Below are 15,095 nucleotides of genomic sequence, written 5' to 3' on the forward strand. Positions count from 1 at the left end.
AATTTGGGAGCTACGAATGACCCCGTCGTGCTGACCACAAGTCACCCCGTAACTGATTGGATGATCTCCCACCTCGGCAGGTGGGAATGAGGCCGGTAGTGGTGGGTAGGTAGGCCCTGGCCCTCAAGGGCAGTTGCGCCACGGGTTGTTTATTAGGCTACATTTTAATATTTTCAAAGTAAGACAATTAAAATTGTATTATATATGACCTACAACATATGGGCTACTTTGAAATGTTACAATGTATTTAAAATATTGTTTAAATATAGCACATATGAAGAAAAAACAGCAAAATGTGTGCATTTAGTACACTAAGTAACTATTTTTTTTGCGGGAAGCAGCGAGGAACGCACATTGTGAATGAAAGCGTGTGCGCCTTCAAACTTTACTTGCTAAACGGCAAACTTTGTTTATTTATTTATTTTATTATCGCCTTGTTTTAAATAGCGGAGTTAAGGCCGTACAAAGACTTTTCTTCCACTCAACCATACACATACATTATATATTAAACACAAAATAACACAGTCATTTCACATTTGTCCATACACGCACACATTATACTCATACACACAAGTCTTAACGCGCTGAATATAGCACACAAAATACAAAATATATAATACACAAAATACGAAATATGGAAAGTAAAATTTAAAATTATATTTAAGTAACTACAAGGTATTTTAAGAATTCATTCACTTGCATATGCCCTTTAGTCTCCTTGGCAGGGGAAGATCTAACGACTACTCTGAAGAGAGTGGCGAACACGTCTGCTAAAGGAAACGACGGAGCTTACTGTTCTAGTGCTTTCTGGCAACTGGTTCCACAACCTTACGAGAGAAGGGCCTTACAGCGGACACGGAGAAAGAGTTGGAGAAGAAGTTCGATCTGTGGACGGCGATAGAGAGATGAGGAGCTGCGTGATCTGGTATCGCGATTGAGAAATCCGTGAAGAAATTGGAAGCGCGAGAGAGAGGAAGGTGACTTGAGGTTGAGAACTTTCTAGAGTAAGATCATAGTGTACAGCGTCCGTCTGTCTTTCTTGCATACGTAGCCACCCCAATTTGAGAAAATAAGGTGATAGGTGGTGTATTTGGCGTAGGATTTTAAAAAAAAACCGTTCTACGTACAACCCAGAACAATTGAAAATAGAAAATCAAGGAAATTGAGTTTCTTTCTAGACACGTCCTCTGCATTGTTGTATTCATTTCTCGTAAAAAAAAAAAGCGTGTAAACTGTTTCAGACCTTTTTTTAATCGTCAACGACGTCCATGGATTCATTCTGTCAAAATAGCACCAAACAACTGCAGCCACTATCCCACTTTGCTAGAGTCGAGTAGAAAGTGTGCAAGCAGCTACTCGCCACAGAAGGGTCGAGTCGAGCAGACAGGCCAGTAACTCGTCCCAGTAACTCTTCCGTTCACTCGACCAATGTAAACCCGCCTAAAGCCTGGTTTACATTGGTTAAGTAAGCGGGAGAGTAGCTGGGACGAGTTATTGGCCTGTCTGCTCGACTCGACCCTTCTGTGTAGGGTAAAGCGAGCTACTCTCCCGTGTAAACAACTGGGAAGAGTACTGGAGCCAGTCCTCGCTGCAGTAGTCAGGACAATCGAGTGGCTGTCCACGGAGGACAGCGACTGGACCGAGTAAACGCTTTCTGATGACAGTATAGAGTCTGTGTTGTGTTGTGTCTGTGAGTGTCCATGGAATTTGTGTCGATTATAGGAACAAACAAAATAAACTACGGGTGTATGAAGTTGAAGAGATGAGACTTGATTTATTTGGCGTAGGAGAAATAAAATTGAAAATGAGGAATTTGCGTTCAACCAAGAATGATCGAAAATAGAAAAATCAAAGAAATTAGTTTTTTTCCCAAATGTCCTTGTGCATTATTGTATTCATTTCTCGTGAAAATAAAGTGTGTAAATAGTTTCAGAACTTTCTTTTTAAATCGCCAACGACGTGGATGGTTCATTCTGTCAAAAGAGCATCAAACAGCTGCAGCTACTACTCGCCATAGAAGGGTCGAGTCGAGCAGACAGGCCAGTAACTCGTCCCAGTCGCTCTCCCGCTCACAAACCAATGTAATCCAGCCTCTACGCCAGGCGAGCCCAGCCTGACGTTAGTAGACGAAATACGGCGCTTGACCAAGAGGCCTCTTGAGTTGGTTGCGATAGTTGCGATTGCGATCTTGCTATGTGACAATGTGACAAGGGTCTCCCTTATCGCACAACACCAGAGCAACCTTGCGTTCTGATGTCAGACGAGCAATGCCTACGTTGTTAGGTTAGGCGACTTAGGAGGTCTGTTAGGTTTAGGTACTATATTAGCATAAATTTACTATTTATGGCAAGAGAGAGAACTAAACCTACCTAGCCGAGATTAACAACTACATAAAAATCGGATCCAAACATTTCTATCAAAAGTAATATGTAAGTAGTGTAAACTTATTGTTTCTACGTCGTACTTAGTAGGTAACCTCTTTTATCCTTTTTTTTATCAATTGAATATCAGTTTTTGACATATTTTGACAATTTTTTGTCGATGTTTTAGTGTTTAGCGATGTTTTAGTACAATTTTCAATTTTTCCCACCTCGTACTTGTAGGTATATCACGATCTTACGTGATATAACTTAACCTATCCTTTTTTCTAACTTATTGTTTCTACGCCATACTTTGTAGGTATCCTCTTTTATTATCAATTGAATATCAGTTTTTGACATATTTTGACAATTTTCTGTCGATGTTTTAGCGTTTAGAGTAGGTGAAACCCAACGTTCTGGCGCAGCCCTTTGACCTACTTTTTATTTTACGACGTTTTACGGACTAAACTAACCTACAATGAGAGAAAAGTTTTTAAGCTATTTTTTACCTCCTCCAATTTTGCTCTTATGCTACCTCGCCCTTTGACCTACTTTTGAAATGACTTACGACATTTTCCTATAAGTCTGTCTTCTCTTACTGTAAGGTCCCTCAGTGTAATCTACTACGACCTAATAGGCTTCTGCTCTCAGCGTAATCTGCCACGACCTAATACGATGTCTTTTTAAAAAACTCATGTGTGATCTTCTACGGTGTGTGTGTGATAATCAAAATTATTTTTATTAAGGAAATCCCTGGCCCGCAAAAAGAAAATCCCGCCAGTGGGGTGCGTGGTGCCCAACACAGTTCTAATGGCCATGGCTATCAAAGCCATGCCTCTGTAGAGTTTCATGGGTTCTTTTTTTTTTTAAACCCCCCATGACTCCCTACAGAGGACCTCCGTGTGTAATGTGTGTGTTTTATGATTGAAGAGAAGAAAAAAATTTGGTTAAGAATGAAATGTGTAAGAACTAAAAGTTTCCGTAGGGTGCAGCATAGTAAATATGCCTTTGAGGCCAACCCTGATTTTTTGACCCCTAAGAAAACCGCACCAAAACCTCAAAACTCACTTTCTCTCCACGTTCCGCGCCTCATTTATTGCGCTAACGATGTTTCACAGCGAAGAAAAGCAGTGATGAGTGAATGCACTTTCTCATCCTTGAAGGATGAATGCGCCTTATCGTAATTTTCTAAGTCCGGCTATGTTTATATATCGTGACCTTTGTAAACCTCGGAACGATGTGATATTTCTGCCACACACACACACGCGCGCGCACCTCTCATTATTTCTGTATTGTGACGTGTTTTTTTTCAAGCAAACAAACAAATAATAATTGTTTATTTTTTAGGATTCCTGGCCCCTAACCCCGCCAGGGTGCGTGGTACTCAACCAAAAAAAAAGGTTCAAACGGCTGCGGTTAGATAACCACACCTCTGTAGAGTTTTACGTGCTTTTTTTTTGTTTTTTTTCTCAAACTTCCATGAAACCCTACAGAGGACCTTTGTAATGCATGCAACGTGTACTAACGACTCTAGTGGTATTTTTTTGATGTTGTAAAAATTTTTGATAGTGTTATTTTGTGAAATAGAAAAAAAAGTTAAAAAAATATCTGATAATAGGAAAAAAAATCTTGATGAAGATGGAGAATGTGTTACAAACAAAAAAATTGCATGCTTTTTTTCTAGTGTGTATGTGTATGTGTTTTGATGTTCGACAGCATCTGAAACGATAAAGTAAAAAAAAGAATTGTTTATAAACAAATAGATATGTGTGTGGTATTCTTCACATACATTTTTTTTTTAATTAGCAGACCTACACTTGGCTAAACTACACTGAGGGAAGACGTTTTGACCAAGTTGTTGTTTTTGTTCATGATCATGTACATAACTTAATCTTTCACTATATTTAAAATCTAACATAAAATTTTTACAGTTTACGAATGAGTCTTTCAAGTGCATACAGGGGAGTATGCGAAATAAATTAGAAATTATTTTTTGCCTCATTCAACATCATAAGAATTGAATAATAAAGTGTATTTATGGGTGGATACAAATTCCCTCTATTCTTAAATTTGTCAGCTGTGAAGAAAAAATAAAATTGTCTGGGAGTATAATGCTATCACAGGAAAAATTAGTGCATGAAAATAAATCTGTTGCCGAATCATATATTTCCTCTGTCACTTCGAAACTGAAAATCCTCATTTTGAATGTTGATGATGGCTATTTCCGGAGGCAAATTGATGTAACTGGGTTGTTACAAATTTTTCTCTTTTCTCCGATATCTATCTTGATCAATTATCTCCCTACCTCTTACAAACCTTTTTTAAATGTACAACAAAGGCAGTTGACTGTTGTTCGTCGCAGCAAGGGAATAATATTGCTCAAGGAAGGGCGTGGTGATTTAACACATACTCACAAAAACCAATCGTAAAAAAATGCTAGTGTGTGTGTCAGTTTCCAAAATTCAAGTACTAACAAATGAAAAATGATATTAATTCGGGAAATGTGTGTGTTACTTTTCTCTGTCTTCTGAAAGTTAGAATATATACAAAGTAATAATTTTATCCATGGATGCAAAAACTTCGTTCCTTTCATTGATAGAGGTACGTACATTAAGTGTGTTTAAAAAATAAAATCATGTTGCATTGAACAAAAAAAAACGTTGTTGCTTGTAGAATTGTTAATACGAATATAAAACTAGATGACAGAGAGATAGTTAATGTAAAAGGGAAGAATAAATAATAGAATATATGTATAATATCGCAGAAACTAAAATTCTTATATTATAAATACATAAAATCCTAAGAAGTTGGAAGTTTGTGTCTCCTAACAGATCTAAAGGACGAGACAATAATATAACCAACGAAAACTCACATGGAAAAATCTTCTCCTCTTTACATCGCAACGACGAGGATAAATAATGATGGTCAATTCCAATGTTGTTGAGCGATCTTTTTCTTTTTTCAGATGCCGAAATCAACTTTTTTCCCCCTCCTATCAGACGAGAAACAAAACTTTAGTTTTCACACATTCTATTCATCCATGTTAATTAACCAAGAATATGCTGTTTTTCGATAGGTTCTATTTTTTCCCATACACGTCCAGCGAAGAGGAAACAGGTGGTGCGCACCAACATCAAGATCGTGTGCGAATTTCACAATGCATTGCCCGACGACACCGTGTGCAGCGTCATCCTAAGGTCGCCGAGAAGTTCTTCGTCCAAGATGTGAAGAACGAGAGGGTGGCGGAGCAGTTTTAAATATCGCCTTCGTCGAGCAAGAAAAACCCATTACAAAATTTTTAATCTAAAACGCCTATCTCTCCAATAGGTTGCAGAGTTTTAGGATCAAAACTAACTTGACAAATCGAATTTCTTAAAAAAAACTTGAGGGGACGCTTGCTAGTTGAGTAGTTATCATCAAAACCTATCCAACAAACCCACAATCATCATCCTAGCTCAATTAGGAGCCGAGAAAATCAATGTCTTGGAAAACGTCTTAAGATATTTGTCTTAAGAAAATTTTCTTGACAGACCGGAAATAACATCTTGACAGACCGGAAGTTTACTTTCTTAAAGATTAAGATATTTGTCTTAAGATGTTTTACAAGACATAAAGTATCTCGACTCCTATGGGACCTACAACAATGTAACTTTTGGTCTATTGCCTTCACGGATCTACCCCTAAACTCTCGCTTTTGGATTCAGAACAACTCGCATATGTGATGTGGTCAGCACCACGCAAACGGTCATTTTTTGTCTATTAGCCAAGAGACACAGCAGACAGAAACAAACACCCCCCCCCCATCCTGCAATCATAGTCAGCCTTGAGCTGAATGTATGTTTGACGCTTTGTTGAACAAGCACGAGACTTTCCAAAAACATGGACCGGGTTGGACACTTTGCGCTTTGCCTCACCTTTTAACTTTGAAGGTAGCACGATACAACCCAGTTACATCAATTTGCCTCCGGAAATAGCCATCATCAACATTCAAAATGAGGATTTTCAGTTTCGAAGTGACAGAGGAAATATATGATTCGGCAGCAGATTTATTTTCATGCACTAATTTTTCCTGTGATAGCATTATACTCCCAGACAATTTTATTTTTTCTTCACAGGTGACAAATTTAAGAATAGAGGGAATTTGTATCCACCCATAAATACACTTTATTATTCAATTCTTATGATGTTGAATGAGGCAAAAAGTAATTTCTAATTTATTTCGCATTCTCCCCTGTATGCACTTGAAAGACTCATTCGTAAACTGTAAAAATTTTATGTTAGATTTTAAATATAGTGAAAGATTAAGTTATGTACATGATCATGAACAAAAACAACAACTTGGTCAAAACGTCTTCCCTCAGTGTAGTTTAGCCAAGTGTAGGTCTGCTAATTAAAAAAAAAATGTATGTGAAGAATACCACACACATATCTATTTGTTTATAAAAAATTCTTTTTTTTTACTTTATCGTTTCAGATGCTGTCGAACATCAAAACACATACACATACACACTAGAAAAAAAGCATGCAATTGTTTTGTTTGTAACACATTCTCCATCTTCATCAAGATTTTTTTTTCCTATTATCAGATATTTTTTTAACTTTTTTTTCTATTTCACAAAATAACACTATCAAAAATTTTTACAACATCAAAAAAATACCACTAGAGTCGTTAGTACACGTTGCATGCATTACAAAGGTCCTCTGTAGGGTTTCATGGAAGTTTGAGAAAAAAAACAAAAAAAAAGCACGTAAAACTCTACAGAGGTGTGGTTATCTAACCGCAGCCGTTTGAACCTTTTTTTTGGTTGAGTACCACGCACCCTGGCGGGGTTAGGGGCCAGGAATCCTAAAAAAAAAAAATTATTATTTGTTTGTTTGCTTGAAAAAAAAACACGTCACAATACAGAAATAATGAGAGGTGCGCGCGCGTGTGTGTGTGTGGCAGAAATATCACATCGTTCCGAGGTTTACAAAGGTCACGATATATAAACATGGCCGGACTTAGAAAATTACGATAAGGCGCATTCATCCTTCAAGGATGAGAAAGTGCATTCACTCATCACTGCTTTTCTTCGCTGTGAAACATCGTTAGCGCAATAAATGAGGCGCGGAACGTGGAGAGAAAGTGAGTTTTGAGGTTTTGGTGCGGTTTTCTTAGGGGTCAAAAAATCAGGGTTGGCCTCAAAGGCATATTTATTATGCTGCACCCTACGGAAACTTTTAGTTCTTACACATTCCATTCTTAACCAAATTTTTTTCTTCTCTTCAATCATAAAACACACACATTACACACGGAGGTCCTCTGTAGGGAGTCATGGGGGGTTTTAAAAAAAAAAGAACCCATGAAACTCTACAGAGGCATGGCTTTGATAGCCATGGCCATTAGAACTGTGTTGGGCACCACGCACCCCACTGGCGGGATTTTCTTTTTGCGGGCCAGGGATTTCCTTAATAAAAATAATTTTGATTATCACACACACACCGTAGAAGATCACACATGAGTTTTTTAAAAAGACATCGTATTAGGTCGTGGCAGATTACGCTGAGAGCAGAAGCCTATTAGGTCGTAGTAGATTACACTGAGGGACCTTACAGTAAGAGGAGACAGACTTATAGGAAAATGTCGTAAGTCATTTCAAAAGTAGGTCAAAGGGCGAGGTAGCATAAGAGCAAAATTGGAGGAGGTAAAAAATAGCTTAAAAACTTTTCTCTCATTGTAGGTTAGTTTAGTCCGTAAAACGTCGTAAAATAAAAAGTAGGTCAAAGGGCTGCGCCAGAACGTTGGGTTTCACCTACTCTAAACGCTAAAACATCGACAGAAAATTGTCAAAATATGTCAAAAACTGATATTCAATTGATAAAAAAAGAGGATACCTACAAAGTATGGCGTAGAAACAATAAGTTAGAAAAAAGGATAGGTTAAGTTATATCACGTAAGATCGTGATATACCTACAAGTACGAGGTGGGAAAAATTGAAAATTGTACTAAAACATCGCTAAACGCTAAAACATCGACAGAAAATTGTCAAAATATGTCAAAAACTGATATTCAATTGATGAAAAAAGGATAAAAGAGGATACCTACTAAGTACGACGTAGAAACAATAAGTTTATACTACTTATGTACTATTCGTGAAATCATGGAGTATAAATATTATTTTACAGGAAACCATGTAAATTCACTACAACCTTAAAATTTAATGAAAAGATAACAAAAGAGAATTATGATAGAGAATGTTATTGAATATGATATAAATTTCCACTTTTAAAAGTAAATTATTAGTTTGATATTGAAATGAAAAGGAAGACTAATTTAGAAACTCTCATTAGCATCCCATAATTCTTGATTTTAATCTTCAACGTGTTCATCTTATTGCTTCATGTAATAATACGAAATATGTACATGATGTCTAATGATCGAGGATGGCAGTTCCCCTGAGTTCTTTCAGCATGGCAGCGCTCTCCTGCAATTTGGTCACAGTGTTAGGGACTATCTGAATATCCAGTTTCCCAATCGGTGGATAGGTCGCAGGGGGCTGTGGAATGTCCACCACGCTCGCCGGACCTGACCCGCCTCGATTTTTATCTGTGGAGCCGCGTGAAATCACTGGTCTATTCCGTAAAAAATCGTGATATGGAACATTTGAAAGACAGAATTGTCGAGTGCTGTGCAAGCATCACACCCAACATCTTATCGAAAGTCCATCAGGAATGGGTGAATCGACTGAACATGAATAAAGTTTTGCAAAAATGAATGCTACTATCGTGTTTGTAAGATTTTTCCAGTGTAATATCATATGTCAAATGCCTAGGTTGCCATTTTAAAAAAAGTTATCTCGATCCAAGATGGCGGTTTGCAAGATGACGAACATATTTCAAAAGCGGTTCGGTAGGTTTTCCCCCATCCCCAAACTACATGTACATATATAACATTATTTCAATAACTGCATGCATTTCGGTTTTATTCAGCCCGTTCCACTTTTGGAGCACCCTGTACATCGTATACCAGGACTGGGCAACTCGTCTTAATTGTGAAGGAGCGCTCTTCTATGCTCACGTACATCTCAGACCGAACAATTGGATTGATTTGTTGTTTTAAGTCCACTTTATGCACAGTAAGGCTAATTGGGACTGGACCTACAGTTTAAAGTGGGATCCGAACCACTTTGTGCCTCCACCGGGAATCGAATCCGGGACCCCTTGATTACAAGGCGACGACGCTACCACTGCGCCATCGGGGAGGCCAGACCGAACAATGTTAGAGACGCAGTGTAAAAGGGTAAGAGAAGAAGGATCAGTGTTCGTTACCGGAGACTTACCGAGGAGAGAAATACATGGAAGCTACAACAAATTTACGCACAGTTACACCATAGAATTCCCCTGCTCCCCGTCCCACCCGGGATTTCGCATCCTGGTTTAGAACATTTATGTTACATAGTATGCTGTTCATTAGATCACATTTTTATAATCCGTAATTTTAAAGCAGTATATTGTTTGAAATAAAATATTCCGAACCATTTTAAAGGTAGAATTACATGTATTGTCAACTGACCCCGAACATATCGTCGATGTTTTCACGAACTGGCGAATGTGTCAACTCCCCTGCATCACGAACCGGCGAATGTGCAAAATATTGATTTTGAGAAAAACGAAGTTGAAAGTAGCCAATTTTGCGTTACTTGCGAATCATTGAAAAAAATATTCAAGTTAAACTATCTTTTGAGATAACAATAAATGCTGTGTGAGAAGGTAGTTCACATGAGAAAGAACACCGTAGAAAGAATTTTAATGAACAATAAATGAACAAAGGATTTCATTGTATCTATTCGTCAGTTCGTGAAACAAAAAAAAATAATTTTGGAATATTTTTTGCTTGATTCGTCATTGTAATTTTCACTAAAACTGCGGATTCTACAGTTCAAGGCTAAAACTTTCAACTTATTTATTGGATATTTATACAGAGTTAAATATTAGGCCAATCCTTAATACACTAATCATAACATACACCATAACAGTTTAATAGGTAACAGTGAGAAACAGAGAAATTCATACAACACTAGACGTACCCGCAAATAAATTTCAAGAATAATAAAATTCAGGAAATAAAATGTAAGGAACAAAATAGTAATACATTGACCAACACTAGTCTGTTATCAAATACAAAGTTATTAGACGCAAAATGGTTGTACAATTAGTGAGGTAATCTGACATAGAAGTCTTTATAATCAGGATGAGAAATTACTGGTATTACTCCTTGACATAATGACAGCAAGTCCTGGAATTTTTCATAGGCAGTTTTGGCTTTGATGTAAAAGCCCTTGGTGGTAAATTGTCCTCTTTAGCACTGCGTGGATTAGGAAGTGATATACTTGAGTGTGTGTTTAGGTTATGCGATGTTTTTATAAATATATTGGGACAACCCTTGCGCACTTGAATTTGCATGACTTTTGTCCAGTCCACGGGTTGACCCTCATTTGTTGTTCTAACTTTTAGGATACGCAGGTACTGCGAATATTGTTTCCAATCTAAGACGTCTTTAGTATGCAACTCATGAACATCCTGATTACCGGGATGAGTTGGGCAGGGATGAAGATATCTTCACTCCGGCGAAGTGCGTTTTCAATTGTACTGTGAATAGCATCACCTTCAGTTTGTCCGTGACTCGTTTCGAAGAAGAAAACATGTATGGTGTTGATGTTTTGTGCTTCATTGTTTTAAAAATAAACGAACATAGAAGGCAGGATACTGTTTTTGTTCTGAGATGCACATCCATCGGCGAAGAACGCTACCTGTTTTACACCTTGTTCATCTTTCATCGGCAGAAACTTCATTAAGTTTGTTGCAACTTCATTCGGACCTCTTTTCGCTAATCCTTCGTGCCAAACGTAGCAATGACCGCTTTTACTAGCTAATTCATAAATTGTAAAATTGTAGGCTGATAATTTTCTTTTGTAATTCAGTTCAGTTCGTTTGCTCTGTGGTAGATTTATGAGTTGCTCCATGTCAAAGCAAGCAGCCACTAACTCCTGTGGATTTTGTACAGCTGTATCTTTCATCGCACCTTTAATTTCCTCACCTTCTGTTTCAGAATGATTAGATAAACAAATAGCTGATTTCAATGAGTTGTACGTCTCACACAAACCACAAAGATATTTTTTTGGAGAACGAAATTTTAACTTCATACATTTAAAAACTGATCTGTATAAGGAGTAACATGCCGAGCAATTTGATTTTTTTTTTAATAGTTCATACATCTTTGCAATATTTAAGTTTGACGACAAGTACTGTTAGCTGGAACTTGTGCGGCAAAAATGAGATTCCATCCTCGGGAACATATTTATGTGCTTTTTAATATCTGTACGCATTTTTTCGTCTCTTTCTTTTAACTTTGTCTGACGTCCACTTCTCTTTTCTTCTTCTACCATGCACTGGTTCTTTAACTTCATTAGCATTGTCCTTACTTGTCTCTCAGCAATTGTAAATGTGTTAAGAAACATTTTACGACATACTCTTTGTCTTACGTAATGGTCATCTGGTAAAAAATAATGAAGCGTTCTTTCCTTCCTCTTTTTGTCTTCTGACTTCGTTGACCTTACAGGAGCATTGGAAGCGATTAACTTAATCAACCATTCTCGTTGTCGGGAAACATTTCCTAAATTAAAATACACATTATTAACTTTCAATCTTGTGTTGTCATCAAAATCATTGCATTTCAATCCTCTTGTTTGGCATGTCCGTGACTCACAACATGGACGAAGCAATCGGCGAGAAGGAATAACTTGATGACTCTTTTCACTTACATACTCGTAACCCAAAGAACGACAGGCTTTTACATTTTTTCTTACTTTTTCCTTTTCGGAAACCCTTCTCTTTACTGGAGTAACATCCTCCTTTTGAGAACCATCTACTTTAAAATCTGTGTGGCTTGATCCCGGAGGTTGTTGTTCTCTTGTACACTAACACGTCTGTTGTGCTCGGCGCAATCCAATATGAAGTGATTGTAACAAACCAAATCCTGACAAGTTACGCATGCAGCAAATATTTCTTCTTGGCAATGCAAGGAACCACATACAGAGTGAACATTCCTCGGTGAGGAATGTACGGATGATTAATTATCACTGGAAAATCAGGATCCTTGTCCTCATCATCCGCTAACGTTTCTGAAGAACTGTCAACGTCACTAACTACTGCACTCGAGTCATTGATCACACCACCTGAGCTCTTCTTTGGCACTGACAGAGGAAGTTCATCACCTGTATCATCACTTTCAGAATCTTCTTCCATTCCGATCACAACACCTTCATAATAAATTTTCTCAGGATCGCACCACATTTTCACTTTCGCTCCATATTGCAACTTCTTCATTCCATGGGGGAGTGTAAGTTCTTGTCTTCTGACGATGTTAGTACTGCCATCAGTCCACTTCACAAGCACGTTCTTATTCATATCTTCTGAATAATTACACAACGAGCCACACCACTAGAAGGCTATTCTTCAAAATAATATCAAAGAAATATGGCATTTCTTTTATAAACCATTCGAAATAATTTAGTTGCGAGAAGTAAACCAGATGATTGCCAATTTCATTGAAAGTCTCAAAATATAGACTGTACATTGTTCCAATAGAAACACAAACAACTGTGCCTTACATGTTTTCTGATATCTTACAAATGGGTTACATTTCTTACGAAAAAATGAAATATAAAACGTTTTATTACAGCGGCATCTGTTAGGCAAAATGTAGTCGAACTGAGACATCCTGAATGGATTGTAAAATGATATCATGTTTTTCTCCACGAAGCGGCGAATTTTATATTCGGCGGTTCGTGAAATTATCACAATACTAGTTTTCATATTCGTCAAAACGTTGTCCATCTTTATCTCCTAAGCAATATTTAATAGAAACTTGAAACTTTGTGAGAGCAAAGTACAAGTTGTTCCAACATGTACAGCGTCAAAAACTCAAAATGTCAAATTTTGCACATTCGCCGGTTCGTGATGCAGGAGAGTTGACATATTCGCCAGTTCGTGAAAACATCGACGATATAGTCAACTCACTCTTCAATAAAATAAAATAAAATAAAATAAAATAAAAAAAGCAATAATTTTACAAGTTTTAGGAGCATGCTGAATTAAAAATTTATAGTGGTCGAGGAAACTACAAATATTGCTCATAGGATTTCATCAATAGTATATCGTCATTTTTAAAAGCTGAAAAAATGTAAACATAAAAGCATGGTCAACTACGATTTGATGTTGCTCTTAAAGTAGAGTGACCATAATATTATGACCCAAAAACGGGACATTCCAAGGCGGTCACTTTACTCCCTCCTGAAAAATCGGTTAAGCCTAATTATAACATTATTGTCATTAACGTATTATTATTATTATTATTTATAGTAGCCGCGGTAGCTCAGTCGGTGGTCGGCCTTCGTGGCGGAGTGGTTAGCATAGTGCGTTAGCATGTCTTTCAAATGTTCCATATCACGAATTTCCAAAAACCGAAGCAACAGCCGAAACTGCAGAGTAAAGAGCAACTGTAGCCTCCATTTTGAAACAATTTGTGATGAAAATTCGAACGTAAGTGGTCGAATAGGACGTCAACTGAAGCTTCAGCGCTGAAAATCCGAAGGTACTGATTGGTAACAGCCTTGCTGGGATACAAGAGATCTGACCAATTAGCACGTTTGGAACCCACGTGACTGTCACCGAAAGAGCTCTCCCCCAATTTGTGATGGGAACAGCAAAAGTAGACCGCCGCGCCATCTATTGACCGACGATGGAACTGCAATTTCCAAGCCCAGCGAGGTTTAAATATACGTCCCCCTTCTATAATCTCACTATTCTATTTTAGCCTAACTAAAAAAAACTAACTCTCTAGCCTTCTTAAACCCGAATGTTCATGGCTGCAGCAACACAGGCCTTCCATCTGTCCCTATCTTGAGCAAGATCTATATACTCTTTTCCATTCCTACCGAATTTCCTTTAGGTCCATCTCAACGTTGTCCCACCATCTTCGTCTTGGCCTTCCTACAGGTTTCTTACCATCAGGTTTCCCAACAAGAATCCTGTAAACTCCTCTTTCCTCTCCCATTCGTGCCACATTGCCTGCCCACCTAAGTCTTCTTGATTTAATTATTCTAATAATACCTGGACATGAATACAAATTATGTAGTTCTAAATTATGTAACCTTCTCCATTCACCTGTCTCCTCATCCCTTTTAGGTCCAAATATTTTCCTAAGGATCTTAATTTCAAATACTCCCAATTTAGCCTAACAATAAAAGCATGACTCAGTGACGTCAGAACGCAAGGTTTCTCTAGTGTAGTCCAAAAAAGGAAGACGCTTTCATTGTTACGCTAAACGCCTGAGTTGTTAGGGTAGACTTGTTGCGTTTAGTTTTCTTAGCATAAAAAATACATTTTCTGTGTATTCACGCTAAGGAAATCCAACATAACAGACCTGGTTTCAAACATATCTATTTAACAGACGTCAAAGGGTCGTATTACATAATTCACCATCTCACGTGTCTCAACCTATAACGCTGAAAGCAGGCGTGCCGCAAGGATCGATATTAGGCCCCCTCCTCTTCACCCTTTACACTGCAGATTTTCAGCAAGTCATAAAATTCTTCACTCCACATTTTACGCAGACGATACCCAGTTATATTTCTCAGATCATTACGCTTCGTTGGAACATAAGCTTCAGTCACTAAATTCTGACTTGAACATCGT

This window comes from Lepisma saccharinum, chromosome 4 (assembly GCF_977018435.1).
Source record: "Lepisma saccharinum chromosome 4, izLepSacc3.1, whole genome shotgun sequence".
NCBI lineage: Eukaryota > Metazoa > Arthropoda > Insecta > Zygentoma > Lepismatidae > Lepisma > Lepisma saccharinum.